Consider the following 20,087-nt stretch of genomic DNA (forward strand, 5'->3'; position numbering starts at 1 on the left):
ACATAGCTGAGAGAAATTACAAAAGACCTAACAAAATATGAAAGATTGAAAAGGAGAGATAAATTAGACCATGAATGAGAAGACTCAGTGCTTTCAAGATGTATGTTTATTCATCTATAGATGGTTTGTAGGATCAACACAATTCCAGTCAAGAGCCCGAAAGGTTGTATTATTTATTTGTTCATTTGTTTGTTTTTAGGAATTGACACAGTAGTTGTGAAATTTATATGAGTTTGCAAAGGGCCCAGAGTAGTCAATATGATTTAAAAAGAACAAAGTAGGAGGACTTATATAATATGATTTGAAGACGTCAGTACTGAGCTAAAGTAACCAAGGTGGTACAGGATTGCTCAATGGAATAGACGAGAAAATCCAGAGACAGGCCAGCGCATACATGGTAAAGTGATTTTTTTGATGAAAATGTCAAGTAATCCTGTCAGGAAGAAACACTTGCAGTGAAGAGATGAGACTAGTTCACTGTATTCTCTAGTATGGAAATTACAGTATCAAGATGCATACAACTTGCAAGATCAAGTCATTTAGAACAGTTGCTAAACCGCTGAGATTTATTCTTTGTAATAATCTTATTTCAAAGGGTGCAGTGGGATCATGTGATATCATGTGCATGGAATCACTTCCAAGGTGCAAGCGATAAAGTCCTCCACAGATCACCATTACTCTTTACACTGGTAGTGAAAGGTAAAATAGCACCTACATCCTAGAATGTTATGAGCAAAATTTAAGTAAAGTGCTTTAAATACTGTCTGGAACGTAGCCTTTCAATTAATTTAAGCTGTTAGCAATAGTGATGATAGTCTTAGTAGGAGCCACATGTTGAGTGAATAGTCTGTACATTCTTATGTCTACAGCATTTCTGGAATAATGTTTCACTACAGTCAATGTTTACCTTTTATACTACCTCATGTGTGTGTTGGTATGTGAAGTCTGAAATTACTTCTCATCTACTTTCATATCTCCAGTTCCAGCTCATTTCTTGTTTTTCTATCCCCTAGTAACCTAAGGTAAGGAAATGAGCTTTAAATGCTGATGAGCTATCTGGACTGCAGTAATTTCACCCAAGTAACATAATACATCAGGCTCAGTTAATACTGTGAGTTAACCACTACATTAGTTTGCCTAATGATGATATTAATTGTGAGTTCTTTTAATAGATTTTTTAAACTTGTCTCTCTAAAGTTATATGAATCAATGGCTTTCACTATTACGAATAAACACTGGAAATATGGGAAATGCACAGTTGAAGAGTAACTATGAAAACAATTGAAAAGATTAGCAGTTAGACTATTGAAGTTATTTGTTATATGCCCCCCCAAAAAAGTTAAGCCGTTTATTTACACTGTGCAGGTTTGTTACCTTTATGAAAGCTTTGTGGACGTCATTATGCCCATAGTAATTTTAAGTATAAGTTAATTTAATTTCTTATTAAACTAGTGATTATTTCAATTTACGTGATGGAGAATGTATTGTTCAGCTTATATTAATCTTTCACGTGTAAAGACAGTTTTCCAGAAGAAACAGTTAGCTTCTGTTTTTTTTTTTTTTTCTTTCTCATGGTCAAATTATTGGCGATCATTGTTCAAATTGTGTATCACTTACAAAGGCTTAAATTATAATTATCTGGGGTCAGCCTGTTCACATTGTCTCAAACATTTATAAAATGAGGGATTGTAGAGTTCTTTCTGGATGTCCTGGACATCTGACATCTCACATTTGACTTGCGGGTGAAACGCATAAGATGGATAATTATTAGGTATCTTTGTCATCCTTGTAATGTCAAAGAATAAGAAAGTGAGAGACAGGGTTCAGAAGAACTGATTATGGGGATAAATTAGAAAACACAATCCAGAATCAACTGTCAAACCTGTGGCCAACTCATAGAACTAGCTGTAGTTATTGGATTCGCGGGGGGAAGAAACGCAGAAACAGAACAGATCGTTTGGGTATTTGTAAGAAAATAGTTGAGAGTATACTTTTGAAAAATGCATTATTTTGAAATTTTGTCAAGAGACAAATGTTCTGAGGCATCTTCAACATAGATCTTTTTATTTCACATCATTCCCCAAAAATGAACCCGCCAATTTTAAAGGAAAAGTCTCTGTTAGTGAATTTGCTTGCATATCTGGGAATTTGCACAGTAAGTATTTTTACAGTTGCAGACAATTTAAATTTCTTTGAATATATGTGTGGTAATTAAAACTCAAACTCTGCCTAATCTAAAGGTTAAAGTGATCTGACAGCATCAAAACTTTCAGGGAAAAAAACAAAAACTAGAAAGGCTTATTTTATCAGTTGAATATGAAGAAGAATCACCCACTCACTTAATTGTCAATATTCAGTCATAGACAGGAACACATCTTATTTTGGTACAAAAATTATTCTTTAAAAAATAAGGTGTTATGCAAAAGTTAATTATCCAGGGCACAAACTGACAGGTTTGATTTCTCTACTTTGCCCTCTCTTTGAAGGAGACAGCTTTTAAAAAAACCAACCTGAGAGACTGTTTTCTTCACTTTTTATTTTCAAACCATTTCAGACTTACAGAAGTGTTGCAGAAACAGTAAAAAAAATTCCCTGTAGCCTTCACTAAGATTCCCCAAATGGCAACATTTTATCACATTTGCTTTATTCTTTCTCGCTGTGTATTTCTCTTGAAATAGTTGAGAACAAAAACAAGAACATGTTCTTTCACAACCACAGTGTAACTATTAAAGTCAAGATATTAACTCTGGTTCAGTATTATTGCCTAATTTACAGACCTAATCCCAATTTTACCTAACATTCCACCAATGTGTTTTCTGGCCGAGAACCTAATCCAGCATCACAGGTTGCATTTAGCTGCTGTGTCTCTTTCGTTTCCCTAAATAGGAAATGGCAATTTTTGCCTTCCATATCTTTACGCTTTTGAAGATTAGGGGCCAATTATTTTGCAGGCTGTCCTTAAATTTGGGTTTATTTAACTGTTTCTTTGTGATTAGATTCAGGTGATTCATATTTTTTGGCAGAAATGTCCAGAATTGGCATTGTGTCTTCAATTAATTATAGCAGGGGACACCTGTTGATTTGTCCTATTAATTGTGATAGTAACTTTGATGTCTTGGTTACGTGAGGTCTACCAGGTATTTCAAACGAAAAGTCACTATTTTTCTTTTTGCAAATAATATATATTTTTGAGAGATTCTTTGAATCTATGTACAGATTCCATTTTCAATAATACTTCTATTCCCTAATTTTAGCACCCACTGACTGATAATTTTTGTCAGAAACAATTACTGGAATTCATTTAATTGCTGGAATTTATTTAAAAAAAACTTCTAAGACATTCTGATATAACTTAGTCAGCTATCTGACTTTTTTTTTTTTTTTTAACAAAATTGAATTCAGTCACTACCGGAATACTTCACTCTTCTAGTTCTGCAGTTATCAAGGGGGATAAAGTGGTTTTCATACACTTCATGAAATAAAGATAGAAATAAAATTATTTAAAATGTTTATTGTACAAAGGTTAAATAAATCAAAACAGTTGGTGAAAATCGAACACCAGAAAACATCCTCAATTGGGTCGTTTTTATATTACTTATCATAAGGTAACAATGCATTCAACTTGTTTAATGAGAAACATAATATCCAAAGTTGAATCCCATGTAATTTTGGGTAACAGAGAAATTTTATTACATTTATCTTACTCTAGTCTCTGAAAAGTATGATTTTCCTGAGTAACAAAATAAAAGGTAATAATTTAGACCTACTATTAGTAAAGTGCTGGTAAAACTATCCCAACGTATCTAATTCACTGTGATGCTGCCAGTATTTTTTAAATGAAAAGATAAAAAATGTATCACAATGATGTATTCATTTGATTTTATGACATTATCACGTCAGTTTGTCGGACAATAGTGTAGCTGAATCATTGCCATTATCGTTAGGTATTGCCAAAATATTTTATCCCACTAACTGTTTAAATAACAAATAATAAATACAGACATCATACATGCATTAGTATTTTGAGCATATGTTATATTAAGAACACAGAAATTAAAAAGGGCATTTGAAAAAAGGACCTATAAATCATAAACAGTTTTTAAAGTTAAACTGAGGCTAATCAGTAAGTAGAATGGCCAGATCAACATCACGTTTAGAGGAAAAACTACATCTGTCTCTCTGTGAAACTGAACTGAGCACATTTTAAGTCCTTGTGCACTGGTGTCCTGCTGGGTTGAGGGTTGTGGTCCCTGACAGTAAATTGCTCATCCGGGCATCAGTGTACAAATAGTCAAATGGGCCAGGTGTGGTGGCTCAGGTACCACAAATGTAATGATTTGCCTTAGCAATGTCACTTTGAGAAAAGGTGCTTGGTTTAAGGTAGCCGTCCTCTACCATTTTGGCACCTGACACCAGTTTCTGGGAAGACAATTTTTCCACTGGAATGGGGGGATTGGTTTCAGGATGATTCAAGTGCATTACATTTATGGTGCACTTTATTTCTGTTAATATTACGTAGTAATGTATGGTGAAAATAATACAACTCACCATAATGTAGAATCAGTGGGAGCCCAGAGCTTGTTTTCCAGCAACTAGATGGTCCCATCTGGGGGTGACGATCCCATCTGGGGGTGACAGATCATCAGGCATTAGATTCTCACAAGGAGCTCGCAACCTAGATCCCTCGCCTGCCCAGTTCACGATAGGGTCTACACGCCTGTGAGAATCTAATGCCACTGCCGGTCTGACAGGAGGAGAGTACAGGTGGTAATGCCAGCAATGGGAAGTGGCTGTAAATACAGGGGAGGATTTGCTAGCTGGCCCAGTGCTCACCTCCTGCTGTATGGGCCATTTCCTGAAAGGGCACAGACTGAAACTGGCCCATGGCCAGGGATGGAGACCCTTTTGGTTTAAGGGATTGCACTAAATTTTTACTTTTCCTTGCATATGAGGGAACAGAGGAAAAATTGGAATCAAAGAATTGTGTCTGTCCGTGCTGCTTTAGGCAAGATTTAGCCCTGTAGTTAAAAAATAAATGATAACATCTGGGAAAAAATCTTATTACATTCTAATCAAACTCTGCATGGGCTTGCAGTTGAAAAAGAGTTTAATTTTTTTTCATTAAGTCTTATCTTCATGAATTACCATATACTTATTATTAATAGAAATGTGTAGGTAGTAAAATATCCAAGGAAACCCACTGCTAGGAGAGAGAGCACATTAAAACCGAGTACATTTAAATCAAAGCTCCTTTTATTCAGATACATCAAAGATGCAATTAATAGGACCTCAGTGTTTCAGGAATCAAATAAATTTTACAGATTGATGGACAGAGATATTTACAATTTTAAACTTTTGAGAAATCAATAATTACTTGAAAATTATTATCAGCATTCATTATACAATGTAGAAGAAAAATTGTAAATGGCATAGGAGGTTTTCAGAGCATCTGGTTAAAATAGTATTTTGGGAATTTGTAATTCAGCAAGTCAGGTTTCAGCTAAATGTTTAATATATGTGCTGGGAACATTTGAATTGTTCTCTATCACAATTTAAATTTTACTGAATATTCTGAATATTTTATTTTGAACAGTGCTTATATTTCTTCTTAACTGCATACATATAAGAGTTAATTTTATTTTCTAGCATAAAGAATAGATAAATTTTAAGGTGATGGATATTATAATTACCCTGATTTGGTTACATGAATGTATTGAATTATCACATATAGTGTGAAAATATGTACATCTATTATGCCTCCAAAAAATAAAAATAATATAAAAGTAAATGATAATTTGGACAAATATATAAAATATATGTATTTTTTACTTATTGATTGACAGTGTTGTGATGTATATGTTCTTGTTTTTTTGTTGTTCCTGAATACCTGTATCCACACAAAGAAATCTACATACACATACATACATACACACACATACACACACAGAGGAAATAATTTAAATTTTACTGAATATACTGAATATTTTATTTTGAAATGTGCTTATATTTTATTTATAATGACATACATATTATTAACATTTTTGTCATTATTTTCAATATAATTTTCAAAATTATTGGGGGAATTTCAGCCAGACGTCAGGTGAAATTCACCCCCGATATTTCACGTAGGTTCTTTTCTATTTTCCCTAAGTGTCGGCTGGTCTGAGAAATAAAGGGACAGAGTACAAAAGAGAGAAATTTTAAAGCTGGGCATCCGGGGGAGTCATCCCATGTTGGCAGGTTCCATGATGCCCCACAAGCCGCAAAACCAGCAAATTTTTATTAGCGATTTTCAAAAGGGGAAGGAGTGTATGAATAGGGTGTGGGTCACAGAGATCACGTGATTCACAAGGTAATAGAATATCACAAGGCAAATGGAGGCAGGGTGAAATCACAGGACCACAGGACCGGGGCAAAATTAAAATTGGTAATGAAGTTTCAGGCAGGCATTGTCATTGATAACATCTTATCAGGAGACAGGGTTTGAGAGCAGACAACCCATCTGACGAAAATTTATTAGGCGGGAATTTCCTCCTCCTAATAAGCCTGGGAGCGCTACAGGAGTCTGGGGCTTATTTCATCCCTATAGCTTTGACCATAAAACACGGCCGCCCCCTGAAGCGGCCATTTTAGAGGCCTACCCTCAGGGATGCATTCTCTTTCTCAGGGATGTTCCTTGCTGAGAAAAAGAATTCAGCGATATTTCTCCCATTTGCTTTTGAAAGAAGAGAAATATGGCTCTGTTCTGCCTGGCTCACAGGCCGGGCATACTGAAATAGAAATTTTGAAAAATATTACATGTATATATAAATTCATCACCCTAAAATGTCTATCATTAATAGACATTTCAGGTCTGTTTTCTTCAGTAGGCAAAATTAACTTCTCTGGTAACTGGTAGTAGACCTTTTTCAAAAATAATAAACATGAGATCTTTCATTTTTAAAACACAATGACAAGCTTAAAATAACTTGTACAGTAGTACTATTTACTTTATAAAAGAAAATGTGTAAGGCATATCTGCATTTACAAGTTTTTATATTTTATTTGTGAATCTACACATCTTCGGTATTTCTGTTTAAAACATGGATTTTTTACTTCAGTAGTTTTTGGGGTACAGGTGGTTTTTGGTTACATGGATAAGTTCTTTAGTGGTGATTTCTGAGATTTGGTGTACCTGTCACCCAAGAAGTGTCCACTGAACCCAAAATGTAGTCTTTTATCCCTCACCCGCTTCCTACCCTTCTCCCAATACCCAATGTATATTATATTATTATTATGCCTTTGCATCCTCATAACTTAGCTCTCACTTACAAGTGAGAACATATGACATTTGGTTTTCCATTTCTGAGTGACTTCACTTAGACTAATGGTCTCCAGCTTCATCCAAGTTGCTGCATAAGGCACTATTTTTTCCTTTGTGTGTGCCTGAGCGGTACTCCATGGTGTATATATACCACATTTTCTTTATCTGCTAATTGGTTGATGGGCGCTTAAGTTGGTTCCATATTATTGCAGTTGTGAATTGTACTGCTATAAACATGCTTGTACATGTGTCTTTTTCATATAATGACATCTTTTCCTTTGAGTAGATACCAAATGAATCTAGTGAGATTGCTAAATCAAATGGTAGTTCTACTTTTAGTTCTTTAAGGAATCTCCATACTGTTTTTCATAGTAGTTGTTCTAGTTTATATACACACCAGTAGTGTAAAAGTGTTCCCTTTTCACCACATCCATGCCATTTATATTTTCTTGACTTTTTAATTATGACCATTCTTACAGGAGTAAGGTGGTATTTCATTGTGGTTTTAATTTGCACTTCTCTGATAATTAATGATGTTGAGCATTTTTTTTCATTTGTAAAACATGGATTTTAAGAGTTTATTCGTGATGAACTATTTTTGTGTTGGAAGGTTCTCTTGTACAGTCTGTCACTCAGAAACTATGTTATATTGGTTTATTCTCCACAGGGCAAGAACTATTTTTCTGTAATTCAATAAACTCTCAACAGTTTATGCATTTTAGGAGATTTATTTATTCTGTCAGACTGTTGGCTCAATAATTACTATGTTGGAATAAAAATCCATTTCACTATACATGTAATATTCTACCCCACCCCATTCCACACTTTCGTACTCCCTGCCTATGAATATTATTTTTAAGAACTAAATAAAATGTTACCGTGTTAGAGAATGATAGAGTATTGAGCATGTAGATATATAGTTGTCACACTTAATGATTCGCTTGCCTTCTGAAAATGTTTACTTTGTCTCAAATAAAGGTATGTTAGCTAAATATTTCACTGAAGAAAATGTTTGGATTCATCTGAAGTGTCACATTAACAACAAAGGCACTTGACGTAGATTGCTGAGATGAAGAAAACAACTTATGTTTGGGTCTATAATTGTTGTAGAGTCAACTCCTGCCATTCAAAATAATTAACAGGAACTGACTTCAGAGAGACTTGCAGTGACCTGCTGGGGCAGCCCAGCCGTTATCTGGGGACTACACCATGATTTGCAAGTAATGGTTACAAAAAGAGATGCATTGGTAGCGTCGGTCTTCTCAAATCATCCGCCAACAGAGCCTGTCTATTCTCGCCAAATGAACCTTCTCCCCATCCTCTTTACTCAATTTACTTATCCCCACCACAAATCCGCTGCACAAAGACATTAAGCTCTACTATTCTTTTGAAGCCCAATTCAAAACTAGCCTCCCACTGATTGCATTCAGCATATTCAGTTTTGACTGTATTACTTTATGTTGTATTACATGCTTTTTTCTTCCAAAACACAAGTTATTTAAGGAAATTCAGCATGCAGTTTTTTCCCCTGTGCTCTGTAAATTTAATTTTTTATACAGTGAAGCATTTTACACATGGGTTCATCAGTAACTGGATGTTGCCCAAAAATGACAGGCAATGTCAGTGCCCAACTTTTATTGACACAATTACCAGAAATTCGTAAAATATTTGTTTACATCTAACATTTTATATGCTTCACACTTTCAAAATTTCTAGTACATGATCCTGTGTAATCCTCAGAATACTGCTGGAAGTTAATTAGGAAAGCATTTTTATTTTATGTTAGATGCTGGTTTTTATAGTTAGGTATTTTGAAATTCATGTGATATGATTTAATACGGTCACTGTAAGTTAATATGTAACTAAATATTAGAACTAAGGTTTAATAAAGTTTTGTAACTCTTTAAATCATAAAGTTTTCCATGTATGCAGTAATTCAAGTAACATTTGAATTTAATCATAAACTTTAAATAATAAAGTTTCCTGTGTAAGCAGTAATTCAAGTAACAATCTCTGTGAGGCTCTCATGACATAAGAATATATGACATCTTAATCAGTAATATCTTACATGGTATTGTAATGTGGAAACTATAATGTGTGGTAAGATATCTGTGGTTATTGATATGCAGCCATACTTCAGAGATATTGCAAGTTTGGCTTCAGATCACTGCAATAAAGCAAGTGACATGATATTGTGGGTTCCCCAGTGCATATTAAAGTTATATTTACATCATACTGCATTCTGTTCAGTGTGCAATAGCATTATGTTTTTAAAAACATGTACAATCGTCTAAGCCTTCAATGAATCATCATCTTTTTGCTGGTAGAAGGTGTTTCCTCAACGCTGATGGATGCTCAGTGATCAGGGTGGTGGTTGCTGAGAATTGAGGTGACTTTTGCAGTTTCTTAAAATAAGACAACAATAAAGTTTACCATATCAATTGATTCCTCCTTTCATGAAATATTTCTATATAGCATGTGTTGCTGGTTAAGAAGCATTTTACCTACAGGGGAAATTCTTTCGAAATTCAGTCAGTCTTCTCTAACCCTGCTGCTTCATTAACCGAGTTTATGAAATAATCTCAATCTTTTGTTGTCATTTCAACAATGTTCACAGCATCTTCACCAGGAGTAGATTTCATCTAAAGAAACCACTTTCTTTGCTCATCCATAAGAAGCAGCTCAACAGCAATTCTTCTACTCTATTTCTATTTTTGTTTTCAAACTCTGAATTACTTCTCACTGAAACCTGAAACACTATCTGTCGCCCAGGCTGGAGTGCAGTGGTGCAATCTCGGCTCACTGCAAGCTCCGCCTCCCGGGTTCACGCCATTCTCCTGCCTCAGCCTCTCCGAATAGCTGGGACTACAGGCCCCCGCCACCACGCCCGGCTGATTTTTTTGTATTTTTAGTAGAGACGGGGTTTCACCGTGGTCTCAGTCTCCTGACCTCGTGATCCGCCCGCCTCGGCCTCCCAAAGTGCTGGGATTACAAGTGTGAGCCACCGCGCCCGGCCTGAAGTCAACTTCTTTTAAACTCCTGTTTCGTGCTGGTATTTTTACCTCTTCCCATGAATCACAAACATTCTTAATATCATTGGAAAGGGGAATCATTTCCAAAGGGTTTTGTTTTACCTTGTCTAGCTACATCGATCAATGGACTCACTCTCCATGCAGCAATAGCCTTATGAAACGTATTTCTTAAATAACAAGAATTGAAAGTCAAAATTCTTTCCTGATTCATGGGCTGCAGAATGGATGTTGTGTTAACAAGCATGAAAACGTCAATCTCCTAGTAGATCTCTATCAGAGCTCTTGTGTGGCCAGGTACATTGTTAAAGAGCAGCAATATTTAGAAAGGAATCTTTTTCTGAGCAGTAGGTCTCAAGAGTGGCCTTAAAATATTCAGTAAACCATTCTATAAAGAGATGTGCTGTCATCCCGGGTTTGTTGTTGCATTGATGGAGCATAGTTGACTTAGCATAATTATTAAGGATCCTGGGATTTTTGTAATGGTAGATGAGCACTGGCTTCAACTTAAAATCATGAGTTGCATTAGCCCCTAACAAGAGACTCAGCCTGTCTTCTGAAGCTTTAAAGCTAGTCTTTGACTTCTTTTCTCTAGCTGTGAAAATCCTAGATGGTATCTTCTTCTAACACAAGGCTGCTGTGTTTACTCTCAATATCTGTCTTTTAGTGTAGCCACCTTTATCACTGATCTTAGCTAGATCTTCTGGATAACTTGCTGTAGCTTTCCATCAGCACTTGATGCTTTACCTTGCCCTTTTATGTTATGTAGATTTTTTTTTTTTTTTCCTTAAACCCTATGAACTGACATCTGGTAGCTTCAAGTTTATCTTCTGCAGCTTCCTTACTTCTCTCCACCTTCAGAGAGTTAGGCTTTCGCTTAAGAAAATATTGCAGCTGCTTCGGTCTTTTACCCAGGACACTCAAATTTTCTCCATATCAGCAATAAGGCTGTTTGCCTTTCTTATCATTTGCATTCACTGAAATAGCACTTTTACTATATTTCAAGAACTTTCCCTTTGCATTCACAGCTTGGCTCACTGTTAAGTGCAAGAGGCTTACTTTTCAGCCTGTCTCAGCTTTAAGCATACTTTTCTGACTAAGGCCAGTGATTTCTAGTTTTGATTTAAAGTGATAGAGACATGTGACTCTTCCTTTCACTTGAGCACATAAAGGCCACTGTAGGCTTATTAATTGGCCTAATTTGATTATTGTTGTGACTCATGGGATAGGGAGGCCCATTGAAGAGGTAGAAAGATGTGGGAGTGACCAGGCCAGTCAGTGGAGCAGTCAGAACACACACATTTATTGACTATTTATTGTCCGCTTATATGGACACATATGGGGCCCCCAAACAATTACAATAGTAACAACAAAAATTACTGATGACAGATCACCATAGCAAGTACAGTCATATACCTAAAACCCTGGGTTATTATGAAAGTTACCAAAATGTGGCACAGACACCAAAAACGAGTAGATGCAATTGGAAAAATGACACCAATAGACCTGCTCAATGTCGGGTTGCCAGGAACCATCAATTTTTTAAAAACCCAGTATGTGCAAAATGCAACAGAGCAAAGTCCAATGAGATTACGTATGCCTGTGTATGACAATCTCTTAAGTGAAATAACCAAGTATCACTAATATATGTAAGTGTTTCATGCTGATTCGGAGTGTATTAAATACAGTAGCTATGAAAATTCTTTCATATATTGATTCTATTCTCCTGCATTTTAAGAACGATGTCCATTTATTCTACTGGAGCTTTGTTATTATTAAGAACTTTCTTGGAGAAAAATCATGGCCATATTCCTGCTTCTTAACAATCTTAATTCTGACATCCAGAGAAAATGCGTGAGAAGGAGTGTTGTTTTAAGTATTAGATGTAAGCATATTGTAGTTATGAAGCCAGTGCAATGCAAAAGAAACGAGACTAGCTTTGGAGTTCAGATACTCCATGCACTTGATTATGTGTATTACAGAGTTTAGATCTGGGTGACTGTAAGTTTTTTGTAAATATTACTTTTATCTGCCCTCTACTCTCGTACTTATAATATTCTTCTTTTTGGAAAACTCAAACAGATATACCAATTGCTTTTATTTTTTTAATTAATTTATTTATTTATTGAGACAGATTCTTGCTCTTTTGCCCAGGCTGGAGTGCAGTGGCCTGATGTTGGCTCACTGCAACCTCTGCTTCCCAGTTTCAAGTGATTCTCCTGCCTCAGCCTCCCGAGTAGCTGGGAGTGTGCCACCATGCCTGGATAATTTTTTGTATATTTAGTAGAGACAGGGTTTCATCATTTTGGCCAGGCTGGTCTCGAACTCCTGACGTTAGGTGATCCACCTCCTTGGGCTGCCAAAGTGCTGAGATTACAGGCATGAGCCACTGTGCCTGGCCAAATATACCAATCGTTTAACCCTTAGTTAGTGATAAAGGCAGCAGTTGTTTAGGTCTGACCTCATTACCTTTCCTTCAGTTATTAAAAATACTTCAGAAAAAAAGAGAATCATTTACTTTGAAAATTATGAGAACAATTTTTAACAATTACTACCAGTGTTCATTAGTGATTTCAATGAATACAAGATGAAAAAATCAGTACAAGACTAAATATGTATTTTTCTCTTCTTTTTGTGTATGTTAACTATTTTTGAAATTTTCATTTATACATAGTAGGCACTTTGGTTCAGATTAAATTGATGAAGAACAGCTGATTGATTATTCTGGGCAAGTTTATCAGTTTTCATCATTGATTAGGTAGGAGTCTGATGAAACTAAGATCATGGTTTAGCCAAGATTCTATTCAGTTATCTCTGTAAAATATGAGCTCATCTTTTTTGTGAAGTCTGTAATCTTTTAATTTTAGTTTCAAAAACATTCCTTAGAAAACAAAACAAACAGTGACCCTGGTGTCACTGATACTCAGTGTAGAGCAGAGTGGCTTCCTACTCTTGGTGGGTTCAGGCCTTAGGCGAGTGTTTGCCACTTCACTAGCCCAAGTGGGTGGTCCCTGCCTAGGACCCTGCCTGGTTATTCATCGCATTTTTCACCCACATTTACTAGATGGCCTAGAAAAAAGTAAATAAGGCTTTGTTAAATGTGAAAAAAATAGTTCAGAGCACAGCAGTATGTCCATGTTGGACTAATTGGTTCTAAGTGCAAGATCTAAATTATAAAAATAAATATAGTAGGAAAATGTATAAAACCTAAATAAATCTCACCTCATTTCTCCTTTAGGATTTTTCAATATAATATTGCATACAAAAGGAGCACAAATTGCATGCGAAACATTTTGTAAAATAATAACATTTTTTTCTGAAATCTCTCCAATATAGAGACTAACAGTATCGTACCAGAAGCAAATCTTAAAAGTTCTACACACTCCTATGTTTTCTCACCGTATCAGGTTTTGCCAGGACTCTCATCTCCTTTTTCTCAAAGGCCTGCAAACTGTGGTCTTCTCGCTTAAAGAAGACCACGGCTGAAAGGGATTGAGTGGGTGGGAGTGAAGAGCCAGGCAGGAATTGCTTAGTTTTTCTTTTCTCTGTCATACATGCAAGTCCTGATAGACTCATGTATTTATTTTAGTTAGAACTAAACTGAAATATCTGTAAAAACAGCTTAATGGTTCAAGTAATTTAATAAAACCTTCAGTTAACAAATAAACATATTTTAAAGTGAGTAAAGCAAAATATTTTAGATTAGTCAATTTAACAGGTACTCTAAATCTTATTTCATCTCCTTTTCTACTTTAGAAGAAAATGTTTTGGGAAAAATAGAGATTCACTAGGTATTACCATGGAGGTGGACTTTAGATAAATTTATTATACTGGTAAAAATCAAAATATATAAACCAGATGTATAAAGAGGAAAATAATGTTGTTTCTTTTGTTGTTTTATTTAATGAGATAATTTACCACAGCTTTTTTTTTTTATCATACATTTCTCTTGTTCTATACGTGTTAAACATTTAAAAAGTTTTTCAGGATATTAGAAAGCAAAAAATTTAAAAATTCACATACTCTTTTAAAAGAGATTTACTTTACTAAATAGAGGTGTGTTGCTATTGGAATAGAAACTTCAAAAACATTCAACTTTACAAAATAGTGAAATCTAATAACAATAACGTAAAAAAGAAAAATGTATTAGTAACTTTTTATCTCCAATTGAAATGAAATTTGAGCTTCATTAACCTTTATGGTTATTAGTGGTTTATCACATTCCACTATTTTTTTAATCAATTAACATTAAAGTCCACCAAAATGAGTTATGATCTTATGAGTTTATTGGACCAGCTTTTTGAGGATTCCCTAATAGCATGCAAAATGTCAATATAAATGTTTGGTGAAATATGATATTGTTCGTGGATTTTTAACTAGCCACAGTACTAATTAAACTGCAATCCATTGAACTTTAGTTGTGGGGCTTGATTGATTTAATAAGGCTAACATCTGCTGCTTTCCCTAGACTTAGCATCAAGGCCCTACATATCAAGGTCTTATTACCCTGCTTAAGCTGGGTTATGAGAATGAAATACCATGAGAAATGTCTATGCAGATGGCATATGTTGCAGGCATAGCAAAACACCCAAGGGTCTATATTCATTCCTCTAGTCGCAGCATAAATGGGGAAAATTTAAAGACCATGAGCACGTGTTTAACTGAGCAACAAAACTTCTTGACAGTTCTCAACCAACTATTACTTTGTTGGATTTTCCTGCTCTTAAGTTTGACCCTTTTCAGTAACATGATATGGGACCAAACTGTCGATGAAACAGTGTCTACAGTGATCAATATCTGAGTTTCATTCCAGCGCTGTCCTCAATATATAAGCCATAAAATCACCTGCTTTCAAGAATGTTCTTCTGGATGTGTGTCATTCCAATAGATCTGTTTATATTGAGTCCTACTCTCTGATGAAATTAGAACTGAAGTCGTAAAATTATTGTTTTCTCATTGCCCCCATTTCTACATCGAAATCAATACTATTTTAGTCATTTAAAAAAAGTCCTTTTTAGATTCTACAGCTACAATTGGATTCTGTGATTTTTTTTTTCTGTTTTTTTTCCTGCAGTCCTTGACAGCCAAAGTCACATGTCCCTTTGCAACTCTGCCTTAAAGATAGTTCAGTTCTCTGCTTGAATGGGAAGTCCCATTGCCCACTTAATATTCCTTAGTGGTGTCTTAGCTGCTCCTTGCTCACCTTGTTTTCTCTTGTGTGGACTGAGATTAAAGCCTTGTAATGCTGCCCTTCTTTTAAACTACAGTCCATTTGTTTGTTTGTTTGTGTTTTAGAACTATACAAGGTGAAAAGACATCCTGAGGCACTTTTCTAACTCTTGGCGCAATGATTTGAGCCAATTCATGGCACTGACTGCTCCCTGACCTCCCTCCACAACAAGTTTGTTAAACAAATTTATTCTAATTCAATGAAATTGGAGAGAGTATGAGCTTTTATGCGTTTTACAAAAGCTCCAATCTGATGAATTCTCAGGAGGTTTAAAAGCCATGGATTGAAATAATTTTTTCCACAATACCCAAAAGGATGAATGAGACATTCAAATAGAAGCCTGAGAAATGAGGGAGGGACAGGGAGTGGCCCTTTCTCGCTTACTTCTAGTTCTTAAATCTTTTATTTGAAAATTTCACCATACCATTTATTAAAAATCCAAAATGCAGAGTGCGGTGACAAACTAACAAAATTATTTATTATACTCCCAACCTAATTTATTTAGTGTCTTACTAAATAGATATAAGTGGGTGATGCTTTAAGAGATGCAGAAGATGTTTAGCTGAAATTATCTATGGTAACCCTGCAATATCGGCCTAAGCTTTAATGATATATGTAAAGAAAGATGTCAGATTTTTAAAACTTTATCTCAGCAATCATACCACAATTAAGATTTTCCGTGTGGTAATTAGCACTATGGCTACTTAACACCTTTAAATAAGATAAGGTTCCACAGGGCATTTTTGCTGATGAATTTTAGGTTTTTAAGAATCCTACCAAAAATTGAACCATTGTAAATTATTTTTCTGTGACATTTGTTAGGTTTTAAAACTAGACTAAAATGTAAGTTAACTATTAAGATACCTATTGCTTTGTTTTGTTTTAAGTGCAAATTTATAAGAAGTCTTGACCCTTGTATATGTTAGAACTGCTCATTCCCTGGTGCCATAAAGAAATAGCACTTGAACATTAATTTCCTCACAAGGCCATTTTTTTACTTTCTGCAGAAAGGGTACACTCGCCAGCAGTTTTCCACGAGAGTACACCGAACTTTGAGACAGGGTCATTTATAACCTGACGCGGCCTCCCTACTGCTGTGTCCTGGTTCCATTGGCTGGAACGGGACCTTACATTCTGTATTTGTCCCGATTAGCTAGCAACCTAGAACTTTCCAAAAGAGGCAAAGGCAGAAGAGAACAAAGGAAGGAGGAAGTAACTTGTGGAATGGTGAGAAAGTAAAAACACCTTCAAATAAGGAAGACGAACAGGCTGTCACCTGATGCTTGCTTGGACCAGTATAAGCATGCCAGGGCTAAGTTGTGGGAGCTAAGAACATAAAATACATTGATTTCTTTATTACGGCTAGCAGATATTTAAGAGTGTTAGCAGAGGTCTTTGAATAAATTTTGCTTCTAAGACAAGTTACTATTTATTCCTAATTAGATGGGGAGGAAAGTTTTTGAAGAGGGACCTCTACTTTACTTTTTACGTATAGAATCATCATCTAATAGATACGGCATGTATAAGTGATGTTCTCACCGGAATAGAGCTTATTCACATTGGTAGGGTACTGCTTTTGTAGGTTTTCCCAGTACCAAATAAAAACAATTTTCCAAGGAAGAAAAACAGCTCTAGGTAACACATACCCTTTCTCAGAGACATCTTTGCATAAGCCAGTGTAAGAAGAAAACCTTGCATTGACTATAAAATAGTTTTTAAAAATTTAATCACATATGCAGGGCACAGTGGCTCACATGAGGCCTGGGATCCCAGCACTTTGGGAGGCCGAGGCAGGTAGATCACCTGAGGTCAGGGGTTTGAGATGAGCTGGACCAATATGGTGAAATCCCTTCTCTACTAAAAACACAAAAATTAGCCAGGCATGGTGGCATGTGCCTGTAGTCCCAGCTACTCAGGAGGCTGAGACAGGAGAATTGTTTGTATCCAGGAGGCCAAGGTTGCAGTGAGCCGAGATTGTGCCACTGCACTCCAGCCTGGGAGCCTGCGAGACAGAGTGAGACTCGATCTCAAAAAAAAAAAAATTAAACAAATAGACTTTAATAAAAAAATAGTATTTTTATTCATACAAATATGCTTTGAAATAATATACTCTTCCTTTTAAAGACAAAATAATGCCGCCACGTTTATTTTTTGTCTTATAACATGAAATCATTCCATCAGAATAGATAGACAACCCAGTTCCTGCCAATGGACATTGACTTTGAATTTCAATATGCAGATTGCAGAGTCCTTCACAGACAGCACCTGTAGCTGATTTGTTCTGTCCCCTCCAGCTTCTGGACCCGCTTCTCATGTGGGGAAGGTTGAAATTACATTGTCACCCTTGGCTGTGAACATTTCCAAACTTTTTCAAACAATGTCTAGTATTAAAAATGTGTATGCATTTTGTATCTGGAAGATGAGTTTTTAATTTTAGCATTGAGTTTCTCATTGAGGGAATGTAGGGAGAAAATCATCCTGTCCATATGTGTATATGGACAAACACCTCCTTTATGTAAGAGAAATCGTGTGCAGAGGCAAGAGCTTTTCTCAACCTTGCACTCTAGTGAAGTGTGTCCTTCCAGAGGGGCGGTAGAAAGCGTCTTGCTTATGTGCAGGGTTTCATCTCTCCTCATTCCAAGTCTTTCTTAATTCTCTGTGCTTTTATGTTTCTGTAATTAGTAGGTGACAATGCTGATGGCCCTGAGAATTACAGGGAGACCAAAAATCAGTAAGATTTCCTATGTAATGAAAACCAGTTGTTTTAGCACACGAAACCACAGTATTCATTAATAAAATGAATTTATTGCAGGGTGATAAAATAATTCCAGGTGTATGAAAAGAAAGATCACTGATAAGCAGCAGTGGAAAGCTCCATGACATTTTTCCTACCCTTGTAAAGTGGCAGCAGAACCTGCGGCAGCTGCAAGTGCTGGGAATGCATAGAATTGGCCCGGGGGTGGGCGGGATCTAGAACACCTTTGATTTCAGAACGAGTTCAGAAGTATTCACGTATATTAAAAAATAGCATAGAGCCAAAGAGCAAAAGCAATTTAAAAAAATCTATACCTTCTGTAATGCATTTTTATTGTCATGTATACTCTTATTACTTCCTTCTCTTTCTTATGACAGCCTCTTTTATATTGGTGGATGGAACTACTGGCAGATCTGAACTTAGTACAGTAGCAAAGCCTACAAATGGCCATGAAACCTGTGAATGCAGCTGGGCAGTGCCGCCTGTTCCACTTAACTGCATTTTTATTTCTACAAAAAGATTGAATTAATTCAGCAGTTACTGGTTTTTGAAAAGTTAGGACTCATTGTTTGTGCTGATATTTCACTGCTACCTACACATTATTTTCTGCACTTTAAACAGGGCAAGATAACATTTGTTTACCACTCAGTCCTGGCAATTAAAAGAGAAATACATTCAAGAAGTTGAATAATCAATAGATCATTTATATCACAGCATATATAATTATGAGGCTGTATTAATTATACCTATTTCGATTTTCCTTTCAGTATTATTAGATTAACATCATTCTCATGTTCTTTTCTGAGTTGCTTCATTGAAATGTAAATGTCCAACAGGTAATTCAATCTGTAGATAGTTTATTTACCTTTGTATGTCTGTTATACTTTCATAAACTCAGGCCTCCTTGAATAAAGTGGGGAAATTTAAGAAAAAATTGATACTATAATTGTTCATCAATTAGAAAAGATAATATTTTAAAACCATCATATTCTTCAATATAAAAATTATGTTAAATGAACTTAAAAAGAAGTTAACAGATAATCTAACAAAACGAAGAGTTTGATGTAAAATGATTTTTTAGTTAAGCTTCGACTATCATATTAAGAATGTCTATGAAACTGTAAACAAAGTCTTTGCCAAACATCACTGAGAGACATAATTTTACATTTAAAACTAAAATGTTTGGTAGATTTGGTGTTTTTCTTAGTGTTCTGCTTATACACAATGAAATTAGCATCTTCTTTTTTTTTTCTGGTTAACAAAGGTAAAGAACGTATTAATTGTTTTCTTTTCTTTTCTATTTTAAGATAACGTTTCACTTGTTTCACTCTTTTTCCCAGGCTGGAGTGCAGTGGTGTGATCTCGGCTCACTGCAACGTCCACCTTCCAGTTTCAAGCGATTCTCCTGCCTCAGCCTCCCTGGTAGTTGGGATTGCAGCCGCTCACTACCAAGGCTGGCTAATTTTTGTATTTTTAGTAGAGATGGGGTTTCACCATGTTGGCCAGGCTGGTCCCAAACTCCTTACCTTGTGACCCACCTGCCTCAGCCCCACAAAGTATTGGGACTACAGGTATGAGCCGCTGTGCCTGGTGTATTGTTTTCTGTTATATAGTGATACCTTTCCTTTTTCCACTGAATACTCAGATTACCTTGTTCTTAAAAAGTCAGAATAATTTTCATACTCTCTGGCACCTTAAAAATTATTAGCTTATGTCTGCTATACATTTATTTGTAATTGTTGGAATAATATAAAGAAGGTTAGCGTTTAT

At 35.6% G+C, this 20,087-nt stretch overlaps 1 protein-coding gene across 1 annotated transcript in view; it reads left to right on the plus strand.

The window, feature by feature from the left end:
• The window catches only part of CSMD1 (CUB and Sushi multiple domains 1), a 2,040,038-nt gene that overhangs the window by 1,048,170 nt on the left and 971,781 nt on the right, over positions 1-20,087 (plus strand). The gene's annotated exons all lie outside the window — the stretch shown is intronic.

This window comes from Hylobates moloch, unplaced genomic scaffold (assembly GCF_009828535.3).
Source record: "Hylobates moloch isolate HMO894 unplaced genomic scaffold, HMol_V3 SCAFFOLD_8, whole genome shotgun sequence".
Classification (NCBI taxonomy): Eukaryota; Metazoa; Chordata; class Mammalia; order Primates; family Hylobatidae; genus Hylobates; species Hylobates moloch.